The following is a 12235-nucleotide window of genomic DNA, read 5'->3' on the forward strand; positions in this document are numbered from 1 at the left end:
TGATGGAATAGGTTAGAGGCTATCATGGCAATTTGGGAGGCTTGATAAACAAGTGGTAGGTAGCGCGACATAGCGATAGCATCGAGACAACTAGCAAAGCAAAGATAGTAGTGGTATCCAGGGTAACGGTCATCTTGCCTGAAATCCCACTAGGAAGAAGACCGAGTCCATGAAGTAGACGAACCAACGTAGTCGAACGGATGCTCACAATCGCAACATAAGTGGAACTATCAAGGAGAAGCGCAACTGGAATGAAGTGAACATCATGGTAAACAACCATCACATAAACATGACATGATGCACAATCAAGTATGATGCATGTTCGGTTTAATGATCATGGCGTGGCAAAGTGCAACAATCAAATACTATAAATTAAGTGGAGCTCAATATGCAACGAGTTGCATATTGATGAAACACCACATTCAATTATTTAGTTCACCCTCGTTTACGCTACTCAACAATATTAAGTGTTGTTAATCATGGCAAGAGGTGAAGCATAAGTAAACCAACTATTTAGGCAAGCTTAAATGAGGCCGGAAACGACAAACAACAATTCCGGTAAATCCCCACATGACATTTAGCAATTTGATGCAAACAACAATTTTAAACATTTTTAATGTTGTTATCATGATGCGGATGACATATGCAAGATTTATGCAATATTTTAAGAAAAATGCTGACATGAGCATGTTATGAAGCATTTGGTCACCATGGCGGAATGAAAGGGGTGCCACGGCAACGACAACAGAAATGGTGCCACGGCAACATTCCGATGATCTGACAACTCATTGAGTTACCGGTGCAAAAGAAAGTGTGACGGGAGCGTGTCATGCAAGGATGGTGGGGTGATTCCGGGTACCGGGTTCCCACAGGTCAACGACATGGCAAACGAGGAGTAACGTGTAATGACAACTCAAACACGGTGCAAACATGAGCATCTCATACAACACACATGCATTCGTTCACGAGCGGTCGTCTCGGCGGTTATACCTTCGAAGCGTGCATTCGGGATGGTCAAGTTCGATGCGATGTAGATGGAAGTAGACGTTCTTGGGATGGTCGTAGTGGAAGTAGTGGTACACGGTGACGGTAGTGGAAGTAGTCGTACACGGCGACGGTAGTTGTACACGTTTTGTAGAGGAACTTGACGAATCCGAGTAACTTGGGGTCGACGGTAGTTGTACACGGCAAGGGTAGTGGTACACGGGTCGTAGACGTTCAGGTTTTCGGTAGAGGTACTTGACGCATCATCATGGTACTTGGCAAAATCCCGGGGAAGATGCTTGACGGTCCAGGTACGGGTCTTGGCGTCTCATCCTTGCTGATCCAAAACAACGCGAGACAAAAAGGCCTCTGGTGGGCAGCAGCAAGGCAGGGCGGTGCGCGAGCAGCGACTGGAAGTGGGCACGGGGCTCGTGGTGACAACGACGACGAACAGGGGCGCGGCACCGTGGCGGGGAGGCGGCGTGTCTTCGGCGGTTGAGGCCGAATGGAGGGAGGAGGCGGAGGTCGAGGCAGCCGGAGGTGCGCGACGTGGCTCCTCTGGTCCATGGCAGGAGGCCATGGCGGGCAGGCGGTGATGTGCAGAAGGGTGGAGAAGGACTTGGCATCGGGGATGAGACGAAGGGAGGCCAGGCATCCATGAGCTCGGGCAGGAGAAGGAGGGTCGGGGAGGTCCTGCGGTGTCGTTGTTGCACCGGCTCAGGGCGGCGAAGTTCTGTGACGACGCGCGGGGTCACGCTGTCATGTGGAGGAGCTTCACTCCGGCGAGGTCGAGGTCCGGTGGCGAGGGAGTCCTGTCCTGGACGACGTCAAGAGGCGCGTGGGGATTGGGCACCGCCTTGTGCGTGCGAGCGTGTGGAAGTGGCAGCGGAGGGGGAACGAGGTGAGGGATCGAGGGGAGATGGGGATCAGGCAGATGCTCGCTAGGGTTAGATAGGGGCGCGGATGGTCATAGGCTTTAGCAAAAGAAGTGGGACAGGGAGGATGAAGGAAGAGGCCGGCCCGGTTGGAGATTGTTGAACATGTCTCCACTGTTCAGAAAAGAAAAAGATGGAGAGGAAGAGAAAAGAAAATATTCGAGTGTTCCAATATTTTCTAATTGAGCTGAAAATTAACAAGTAGCCACTTGGCATATTGCCAAAGTGCCACAACTTGAAAGGGGCCATTCAGAGAAAAGATCATGGATGCAAAATAGTTTAGAAACAAGAGGGATTTATAATGCAAGTTTGTTGCGGTTAATTCCAAACTAATGGAATATTTTAATATAGCTCCCTAAATATTGAGAGGATATATTATAAAGAGAAATCACCATGTGAATTCCCTCGATTTAAATAGATCAACGACCTATGCAATTTATTTAGTTGAGTTACAAAATAAAATGACATGGAGCATGATGACATGATGCAATGCAAATGATGCTATGAAGACTGCAACAAACAAATAGAACACACGGCGAAACTCGGAATCCATGGAAGGCATCTGGAGCGTTGGACTCGTGCCGTGCGCTTATTTGTTTGTATGCTCAATCCCTTAGTAAAGGATAGGCCCTTCGCAGAGGGAAGCAAAGGTTGCCATGCGCTTATTTGTTTGTATGCTCAATCCCTTAGTGCAAAAGAACGTCACGTTGTATTGCCCCTTAAGATGACAACATTTATGATGCAGTCTGTCGCTTTTATTCTTTGTCATCCAAGTTCGTACAACGCTCAATTTTCTCTTACACTAAATGATCTCACACTTTTAGAAGCAATTTTTATTGCCTTTTTACACCGATGACAACTTACTTGAGGGATCTTGCTCAATCCCTAGGTAGGTATGGTGGACACTTGAAAATAAGATTTGGGTTTAAGGGTTTTTGGATGCACAAGTAGTATCTCCACTTAGTGCGGAATTTTTTGGCTAGCAAAGATAGGGGCAAGCACCACATGTTGAAGGATCTATGACAATATTACTTCTATGTGAATATAAACAAACATAAACCATTAAGTTGTCTTCCTTGTCCAACGTCAACAATTTTGGCATATAATATTTTGATGAGGGCTCACAATCACAAAATATTTCCAGGATAGTATATATATATGAGAATCTTCTCTTCCCTTATTAATTCTTTCATGAGTTGCATCGTTGACTAATGTTATGTTTGTCAATCTCTAATAAAATTTCCTACTTATACTTTTCCTTATGTGGTGCCATCACCTACCATAGGATTAGTATATGATCTTATTGATTTATTTCCTTTCTTTTATTTATTTACTTTCTCTTTTTCCTTTCTTATTTCTTTTCTTTATTTGCAACATGAAAGTGAAGAAAGCAAAAACTCAAACTAAACTTTATTATATAACTTGCACACGATTACAATGATAGATCACTAAGCAAACTCTCAAAGAAGAAAGATCGGACTAAAGTTTATTCTAAAGTAAAAGATTGAACTAAGATAAGTAAAAGCAAAAAGATAGTGGGATGATACGATACCGGGGCACCTCCCCCAAGCTTGGCGGAAGCCAAGGGGAGTGCCCATACCCGATACTCAGTTCTCCTTTGGTGATGAAGAAGATGGTGGTGGTGATGAAGAAGAGATCTTGTCCTCGGATTTCCATGGCAGTGATCCACCATCATAAGAGGAGGAGTGAGTCTCACGGGTCTTGCAACTAGCAGCCAAACTCATACCTTTAAACCTCGCTTCATATTCAAAGACTTGGTTTTGAAGATCATATATCTGGCTTTGGAGAAAGTTGATTTGCTCATTGAGGGTGAAGATGATGTCCTTCATGGGCTTGCCATCCACCTTGAGATCACAAGAAAGGTCCGTGATCATGAGGTGATTGGCATTGATCCCACGCTCCACCATCCCCTTGCACCGAAAGACTTCCTGCTCCATGGCTTCAAGCCTGGCCTCCACGGTTCTCGTGCCCTTGGGACCTTGCTCATCGCGGATGTACAGCACCCCCTCATGCATCTGGATGGTTTGAGGGTGCTGCACCACCTCCCGCGGATATGGGTTGATGACGTTCTTGAAGAACTTGTCCTTGGAGGAACTTGAAGAGGCCATGGTAGATGGGATCTGACAGAAAACAGCAAGAAAAGTGGACAGAGGATTTCTTCGCGATACGGTGGTTAACATGTTCGGGAAGTATATATAGATTTTTTTTTTATCTTGGGGGACAAGCATACGGAAGAAAAACGGAGTCCGGGAGGTGTCCCAGGTGGGCACAACCCACCTGGGCGCGCCATGTCTTGTGCCCACCAGGGGACGCTTCCTGGAAGTTTATTTATTTCCAAAAAATTTAAATATTCCAAAACTAATAAAAAATATTTTTGCAGATTTTTCAGAGTCCATTTACTTACCGTATCACGCACCTCCTTATTTTCACGATTCTGGAGTGTTCTGGAAGGACTCTTTTATGTGTTCTTCCGGTGTCAAAGTTTGGATATGTAGCGACCCGACCTCAGACGGTCAAGTCTCTGTGTATCTGTGCTATCCCTGGATCGGTATGCTAGCACACACAGTACATCAATGTATATATCAAAGTGCAATCACATGTATAAGTAATGAAAAACTGATATATACCTTAAGAAGCGGAAACAGGCAAACGGGTGTGGAGTCCCATCAACGCCATCGGCAAGTTGAGTGCGGACAGTAACCCTATCATATCACTTACTCGTAGGATAATACCTGCAACATAATATGTTGCAGCCGTGTAGGTCAGTACGTTGAATGTACTGGCAAGTCACACCACAAGAGATGAATAAATGTCCTATTTATACATGCAATATGGCTGGTTGATGGTTCTAAATTTAATTTGCATAAAGCTGATTTTTCCCTATCATCAAAAGAATATCATATTGTTACTACATAAATCATAATATGATTGAGATGGTTGCTCCATTCAATCTATACCCAAATTCATTAAAACCCATTACATTAATTAAGAGTGATGAGATCGCTCAATTCCCACTTTCCAGATGCTCAAATTGTCCATAACCGGGGACACGGCTAATCGATTAGTTTTACACTCTGCAGAGTTTTGCACACTTTTCCCCACAAGACTGGATCACCTCCTTTGTAGTGGTGTTTGAGAGCCGGAAGATTGAGACAGTCTTTCTGAAGTGTTCCCTCTTAACCCTGGGTAGACCGGTACACCTACATATATAACTACATCTGCTAGTCTACCACTGTAAGAGGTCACACAACGTACTCAACTAAGCCAGAGCCCATAATAGCTTGTGGATGTGCAGGTAAGCTTCTAGTCATGAAAAATTGATGAATCCCTTTGAGCCTGGGTGGCAGTCCATAGGGTGATCACACGGGTACTCCGGGATCCCCTGGGCAAGTCCACTGGTTTCTCCAGGGTGCCCGGGCAAGTCCGCTGGTTTCTCCAGGGCGCCCCTTACCAATCCACCCAGATGTGTGTTAATGTTGCCACCTTAAGGTTACCCTTAATTATTATATCACTCGCAACTTTCATGATCTCACATACCAATCCCCATCTACAATGGCATAGCAAAACCCCTACAACGTTGGCGACAAAGAAGTAAAGGCTCAGACCTACCTCATTGCACTACTGGGTTTATAATATAGCCAACTAACATATTCATGCAAACCCTACATCAAAGGACCAAATGCATATATAAAACATAGGTATAAAAGGGCATGATCGAGATGTAACTTGCCTTGTACTGTTGATGAAGATGAAATATTATATTGAGTCGTCTCTCCTTCTCGTTACGATATATCTAACGATATAAGAAAGTACTTTAACACACAACAACATCCAAATAAAGATCCAAATAAAATATTCAAATTACAATACAAAATAAAAAAATAAAAATAAAAACATTCCTACATAAGTTGTTAGGACTTGGTTACGGCATGAACAACACGTATCTTTCTCCTTTGACCCTGTGGTTTTACGAAATACTACCACACTTAAAATGAATTTACTAATTCATCCATAGACCATATTTCTCATATCCTCGAAAATGGTCAAAATATAAGAGAGTGGCAACTCTTACAATTCAATATGGCACTGATGATTCAACTTTATTGATCCATGAAATATTACATTCTCCAAGACTTCCATTACATAGGTCAACTCAACCTACTCATGAAAATAAAATTGCTTCCTACTACTTATTACTGATATCATAATCTCGACTACTCAGTTTTAGCTTTCTTTTGATCCGAACATTCCCTAGCATAATGTCCCGCTTCCTTGCAGCGAAAACAAATGGCTTCCGACTTTTCTCGAGGCTTCCTTGTGATTTTCTGGACTCCTTGGGTTCTTGGCTTCTTGTACGAACATTCATGGTAGTAGTGCCATGAGTTCTTGCACCTGAAACATGTGATATGACTCAGGTCCTTCTCTGCAGAAATTGGGTTACTCTGGGGAGGTATTCGTTTCCTCTTCGGGGACTTCTTCGTACAGATCAGGGCTTCTATTTCATGTGGATCAAATTCCACTTCTTCTATCGGGAAGTATTTTGGATTCTCTTTTCTTTCCTTGGTGCAATACTGTGAAAAATGTCCTTTTTCTCCACATGAATAGCAAGCTTTGGAATAAAATCTGGTTAGGCCTTCTCCATCATGGTCTTGAACGTCACAGATTCTTTCATACCTTCTCGGAGGGCTTCCTTCATTCCTTCCGTCTGCTTCCGGGTAGTTTGTTGTACCACGGGATAAATGTGACACTGAGCAGGGTAGTGATCCGTTCCTTCACATAAGAAACATGCAACCTGCCAGGTTGGGCATTCTCCGGCTGGGTGATTTTCTTCACAATGTGGACATCCGTCCTTGTGTTCTTTATGGGTGTGTCCAATTTCTCCGCAAATCTTACATGCACAAGGTTTCTTCATCATCTTACTATCGTAGGGCTTCCGGGTAAGACGAGACCTTAGCAGAGTCGTCTTGAATTCTTCCCAAGTCTTTGCTCCATTCCATCCTTGTATGGCTTGATGCATTTTCCACCATGTTGCGGCACTTCCTTCAAAGTACTGCGTATGGTACTTCATCCTTTCTTTCAACAAGGTTGATCCTCAGGTGATTCTCCATGTTACGAATCCATTGCTCGGTCTCCAACTGAGTCTTGGGTCCCGAGAGTTTGAGTCCATCTTCATTCATCATCTATTGGGTCCAAGGGTTTTGAGATGAGATAGAGTTGGAGGAATAAAGAGATACACACATCACACAAGTCAATCATGATTCACACATTCATTCAATCAAACATTAATATAGTACTGCCACCCACATAAGTTGGTATGGTCAGATACTCAAAACGTAAACGTTCAAACTTATTTTCTGATGGTGGTCTACTACTAAACTAACTTCTCCAGATCTTGGTTCTGGGCAGCATTCAGATCGAATGACTCTATGAAATTACGTCGATGCTTCCACATATTATGGGTAACGTAGGAGACATCCCTATTTTCCCCTGGGGGTCTTAATTACCACTGCTTAGCTTTCAATTTGCCTCTAACCATCAAATTAAATGTGAATAACCCGTCCTCCTCTCTTTGAAACATGGGGCGCTTCCGGTTCTGTGCGTGCTTCAAACAATTTTGTCTTCTCCATATTACCATATATCTAGAGCCAATAATTTTCTATGAGGAACTACTGAACTCAATCACTTGCTGCCATTACTCAACAGTTTTCTGTTGAGGTCTATCCCGTAGAGGTAGTAAAATTGGATCAGTGATCGATTTTGTGTTGGATATTCTCCAGTTCTTCAGCTCTGTCGAGACGGAATTTGAACTTCAAGGTCTTCCTCCGCATGCTTGGTTACCTCCAGCTTCTGGGCCTTGAGTTCTTCATGCAGTGCTTCCTTATCGAATAAGACTTCGAGAAGGTCCTTCTGGAGGTTCTTGATGTAATGCTCCAAGTCTTGGTTATACACCGTCAGAGGTGAAAACTTCAGCTTTTGCTCCTTCGTCAGTAAGATATGTGCTCCACCAACTTTCTGCCATCCAAGCTTTCCAAAACTGTTCTTGCTTAGCTCATTACGATGATGATAGCATAGGCGTGCAATTGCATCGTGAATGGCAATGTTGATGCCCATATCCTTGTTGCGGGCTATCATCTCATATGTGATGTCTCCTTTCTTGGGGTCTCCTTGACGTCCAAAAACTCGAGTCTTAATGCCCCATGTTCCGGTTCTTCTCTTGTTCACCTTGATCTCCGGTATCGGCAACTTCAGCAGTCTGACCAGTACCATGAGGGTTGGACCACAAAGAACGTCCTTGTAGTGAACTCTGGTGTTCAGGGTGAAATTCTCCATCTAAAATTTGGAAATAAGAAGAGTTTTCGAAATTCCGGCAAAAATTGTTCTCTCGGGGTCTTGCTGGTACTAAGCCATTTCCTAGGGTCACGTCCTACAGTCAACATGTGCTCTGATACCATTTCTGTAGCGACCCGACCTCAGACGGTCAAATCTCTGTGTATCTGTGCTATCCCTGGATCGGTATGCTAGCACACACAGTACATCAATGTATATATCAAAGTGCAATCACATGTATAAGTAATGAAAAACTAATATATACCTTAAGAAGCGGAAACAGGCAAACGGGTGTGGAGTCCCATCAACGCCATCGGCAAGTTGAGTGTGGACCGTAACCCTATCATATCACTTACTCGTCGGATAATACCTGCAACATAATATGTTGCAGCCGTGTAGGTCAGTACGTTGAATGTACTGGCAAGTCACACCACAAGAGATGAATAAATGTCCTATTTATACATGCAATATGGCTGGCGGACGGTTCTAAATTTAATTTGCATAAAGCTAATTTTTCCCTATCATCAAAAGAATCATATTGTTACTACATAAATCATAATATGATTGAGATGGTTGCTCCATTCAATCTATACCCAAATTCATTAAAACCCATTAAATTAATTAAGAGTGATGAGATCGCTCAATTCCCACTTTCCAGATGCTCAAATTGTCCATAACCGGGGACACGACTAATCAATTAGTTTTACACTCTGCAGAGTTTTGCACACTTTCCCCACAAGACTGGATCACCTCCTTTGTAGTGGTGTTTGAGAGCCGGAAGATCGAGACATAGTCTTTCTAAAGTGTTCCCTCTTAACCCTGGGTAGACCGATACACCTACATATATAACTACATCTGCTAGTATACCACTGTAAGAGGTCACACAACATACTCAACTAAGCCAGAGCCCATAATAGCTTGTGGTTGTGCAGGTAAGCTTCTAGTCATGAAAAATTGATGAATCCCTTTGAGCCTGGGTGGCAGTCCATAGGGTGATCACACGGGTACTCCGGGATCCCCTGGTTTCTCCAGGGTGCCCGGGCAAGTCCACTGGTTTCTCCAGGGTGCTCGGGCAAGTCCACTGGTTTCTCCAGGGCGCCCCTTACCAATGCACCCAGATGTGTGTTAATGTTGTCACCTTAAGGTTACCCTTAATTATTATATCACTCGCAACTTTCATGATCTCACATACCAATCCCCGTCTACAATGGCATAGCAAAATCCCTACAACGTTGGCGACAAAGAAGTAAAGGCTCAGACCTACCTCATTGCACTACTGGGTTTATAATATAGCCAACTAACATATTCATGCAAACCCTACATCAAAGGACTAAATGCATATATAAAACATAGGTATAAAAGGGCATGATCGAGAAGTAACTTGCCTTGTACTGTTGATGAAGATGAAATATTATATTGAGTCGTCTCTCCTTCTCGTTACGATATATCTAACGATATAAGAAAGTACTTTAACACACAACAACATCCAAATAAAGATCCAAATAAAATATTCAAATTACAATACAAAAAAAACATTCCTACATAAGTTGTTAGGACTTGGTTACGGGTTGAGATAAGATCAAGAATGAAAATATGATATAGGGTTTGTTCTAGGGTTGGGTCAAAGTGAAGATCACGTCTTGGAGAGTTGTGAGGCAAGGTTCTATGACAAAGTCTATAATGGGTTTGATTGGAATATTTGACTTGGGTCCAATGAAAATGATAGATGGAGTTGATGCCATAAGGTTTATGTTACAAATATTTATGTAACATTTCCTAAGTCCAAATTTGTATGATGATGGCATATGACCAGAGAGGTTTTCTAGGGATCAATCTAAGAGATTTAACTTCGTGTCAAAAGTTATTAAACAATGATCGAGAATGTCAAATTAAGGTGTTGATGTTAAAACAGTGACTAAATCTTGCTGAAAAAATTATGCCATGAGTTCCAACAGAAAGGTGATGTCCTAAGGTCGAACTTTCATATAATAAACATTTTTATATGATTTATAGATTAGAAGATATAGCATTAGTACTCAATTTAACATTTAAAAACAGAACTAAACTTTAACTTGCCAAAAACTGAGATCTCGAATTTTTATAATAAACTAGATGTCCCAAGGAATCCGGGGATATAAAATTTGTCGAATTTGGACATACGGTTTAGGAAATATGATTTTCCGAAGTTTGGATATTTTCCATAAAATGTATTACGGGATTAAGATTAGGCTGCTACGTGTCATGTCCCTACTGGCTGATATCCCTTTGTTTTTCTTTTTAACAGCACACATGGACGGAAGAAAAATGCTCACCGGGGGAAGGAGGTCCGGTCGGGGCGTGCTCCGGCGAGTAGGAGAGGCGGACGGTGAAGTACACCACGCGGTGATGAAGGTGATGTCGTCGTTGACGACCAATTCGTCCTCGGGAAGCCGTGTGAACCCGCTGGAGTTCGCCGGAGTTTCCGGTTGGATGTACTCGTCGCCGTTCGTGAGCTCCGGCTGTGGATTCGAGAGGTTCAAGGGTTCAGGGAGGTGCGCAAAATACAAATAGAGACAATGAATGATAGGAAGGGTCGGGGCTTCACCACACGTGACTGAAACTTCGTCGGAAGCTGCGGCAGAGTTCGGACTCCGGCTACAAATTGACAACCATGGGGAGGGAGATGGAGAGGGGTTTCTGGAGAGGAAGTGGGAGGCTTCGAGGCGCTACTCAGGGTTCCTTTTATAGAGGAAGGGGAGGCCGGGAGATGGAGATCAAGAGAGCTCATCGTGGCCAATAATGGCAGTTTGTGCGTGTACGTTTCACGGCTCCGTGCGTCCAATTAAAGCAACGAAATTGAGTTTTAATTCCCTGAATGAGTTCTCTTGACATTCCTCAATAATTTTTGTATTGGTGGCAAGTCGTAATGGGGAATGAATTGAGTGGGAGGAGGAGAGGAAGAGGTGGGGAGCCATGGCCGTTTCTGTTATGTTCCTGCTCCACTGCTCCAGATTGAACGTGCAGAGGAAGGAGACGAGCACGTCCATGCGCCTGGGGTTGAGGTGTGATCGCTAGATGGGCTTCAGTGGAAAAAAAATATTAGGCCCAAGGAGCAAGAGAAGGAAAATAATTTTTGAAGAGAGGTGGGCTTGGTTGGCTGTGCTCCTGCTGGACACGTGCACTGAGCGAATCATAGCTTAGGATGAGATGGGTTGGATTAGTAGGTTTGCCAGGTTTAATTAGTTATAATAGACAAGTTACCAAAAAGTTTAACTAACTCCAGAAATAAAAAATGTCACATATACGAAGTTACTATTTAGAGCCTAGAAACAATACTTTCATAACGTGATAAAATTATTTTTGCGCACAAACTTGTGTTTTATGAATACCCAAAATGACCAAAAATATATATTAAATATTACCAATAATAGTTTTGGAGAAGTCATATTATCTCCTCTCATATTTTATTTGATTAATTTGGAAATATTTAAACGACAGTAAAACTCCAAATAATATCATATTTCAATTGGAACTCCAAAATCCAGACAAACTCCATATGAAATATTCATCCACCACATTTGAGAAAGTCATCTTATTCTCACTCCAAAATTGTGATTGTGGTTTCCAATATTTCAAAAAAAAGTCAAACAGAAATTAAAGCCCTTTGATTTCTTGAATAAACTTCCCCAACCATAGTTTTCTTTATTGGACCAAATGTTACCCGACTTTATAACATGATTAGAAAAAGTTTTAAACAAGAACTCAAAAGGTTTTAATTCTCGTGAAAAAATAAAATAATTTCACACAATCCATGACACAATAATCAAACAAACTTCCTATTTATTTATTTAATTTAACATTCCAAAATATAGAATTTTGGGATGTTACAGGATAATATTACTTTCAACATTAATGGGCGTACCTGGGATATAATGCTTTATTCGTTGTCCATTGACAACCTTCGGGTTAGTACCTTCGGAATTATTTAT

The 12235-nt window shown here is 42.4% G+C and overlaps 1 long non-coding RNA gene across 1 annotated transcript; it reads right to left on the minus strand.

The window, feature by feature from the left end:
- Positions 1-9651: 9651 nt before the first annotated feature.
- On the minus strand, positions 9652-11036 carry LOC109783310 (uncharacterized). The gene is made up of 3 exons (XR_002237663.4): positions 10852-11036; positions 10580-10765; positions 9652-9715 (listed from the first exon to the last, which is right to left on the minus strand). It is a non-coding gene; the product is annotated as an uncharacterized lncRNA (long non-coding RNA).
- Positions 11037-12235: the final 1199 nt, after the last annotated feature.

Source organism: Aegilops tauschii, chromosome 2 (assembly GCF_002575655.3).
Source record: "Aegilops tauschii subsp. strangulata cultivar AL8/78 chromosome 2, Aet v6.0, whole genome shotgun sequence".
NCBI classification, from domain to species: domain Eukaryota; kingdom Viridiplantae; phylum Streptophyta; class Magnoliopsida; order Poales; family Poaceae; genus Aegilops; species Aegilops tauschii.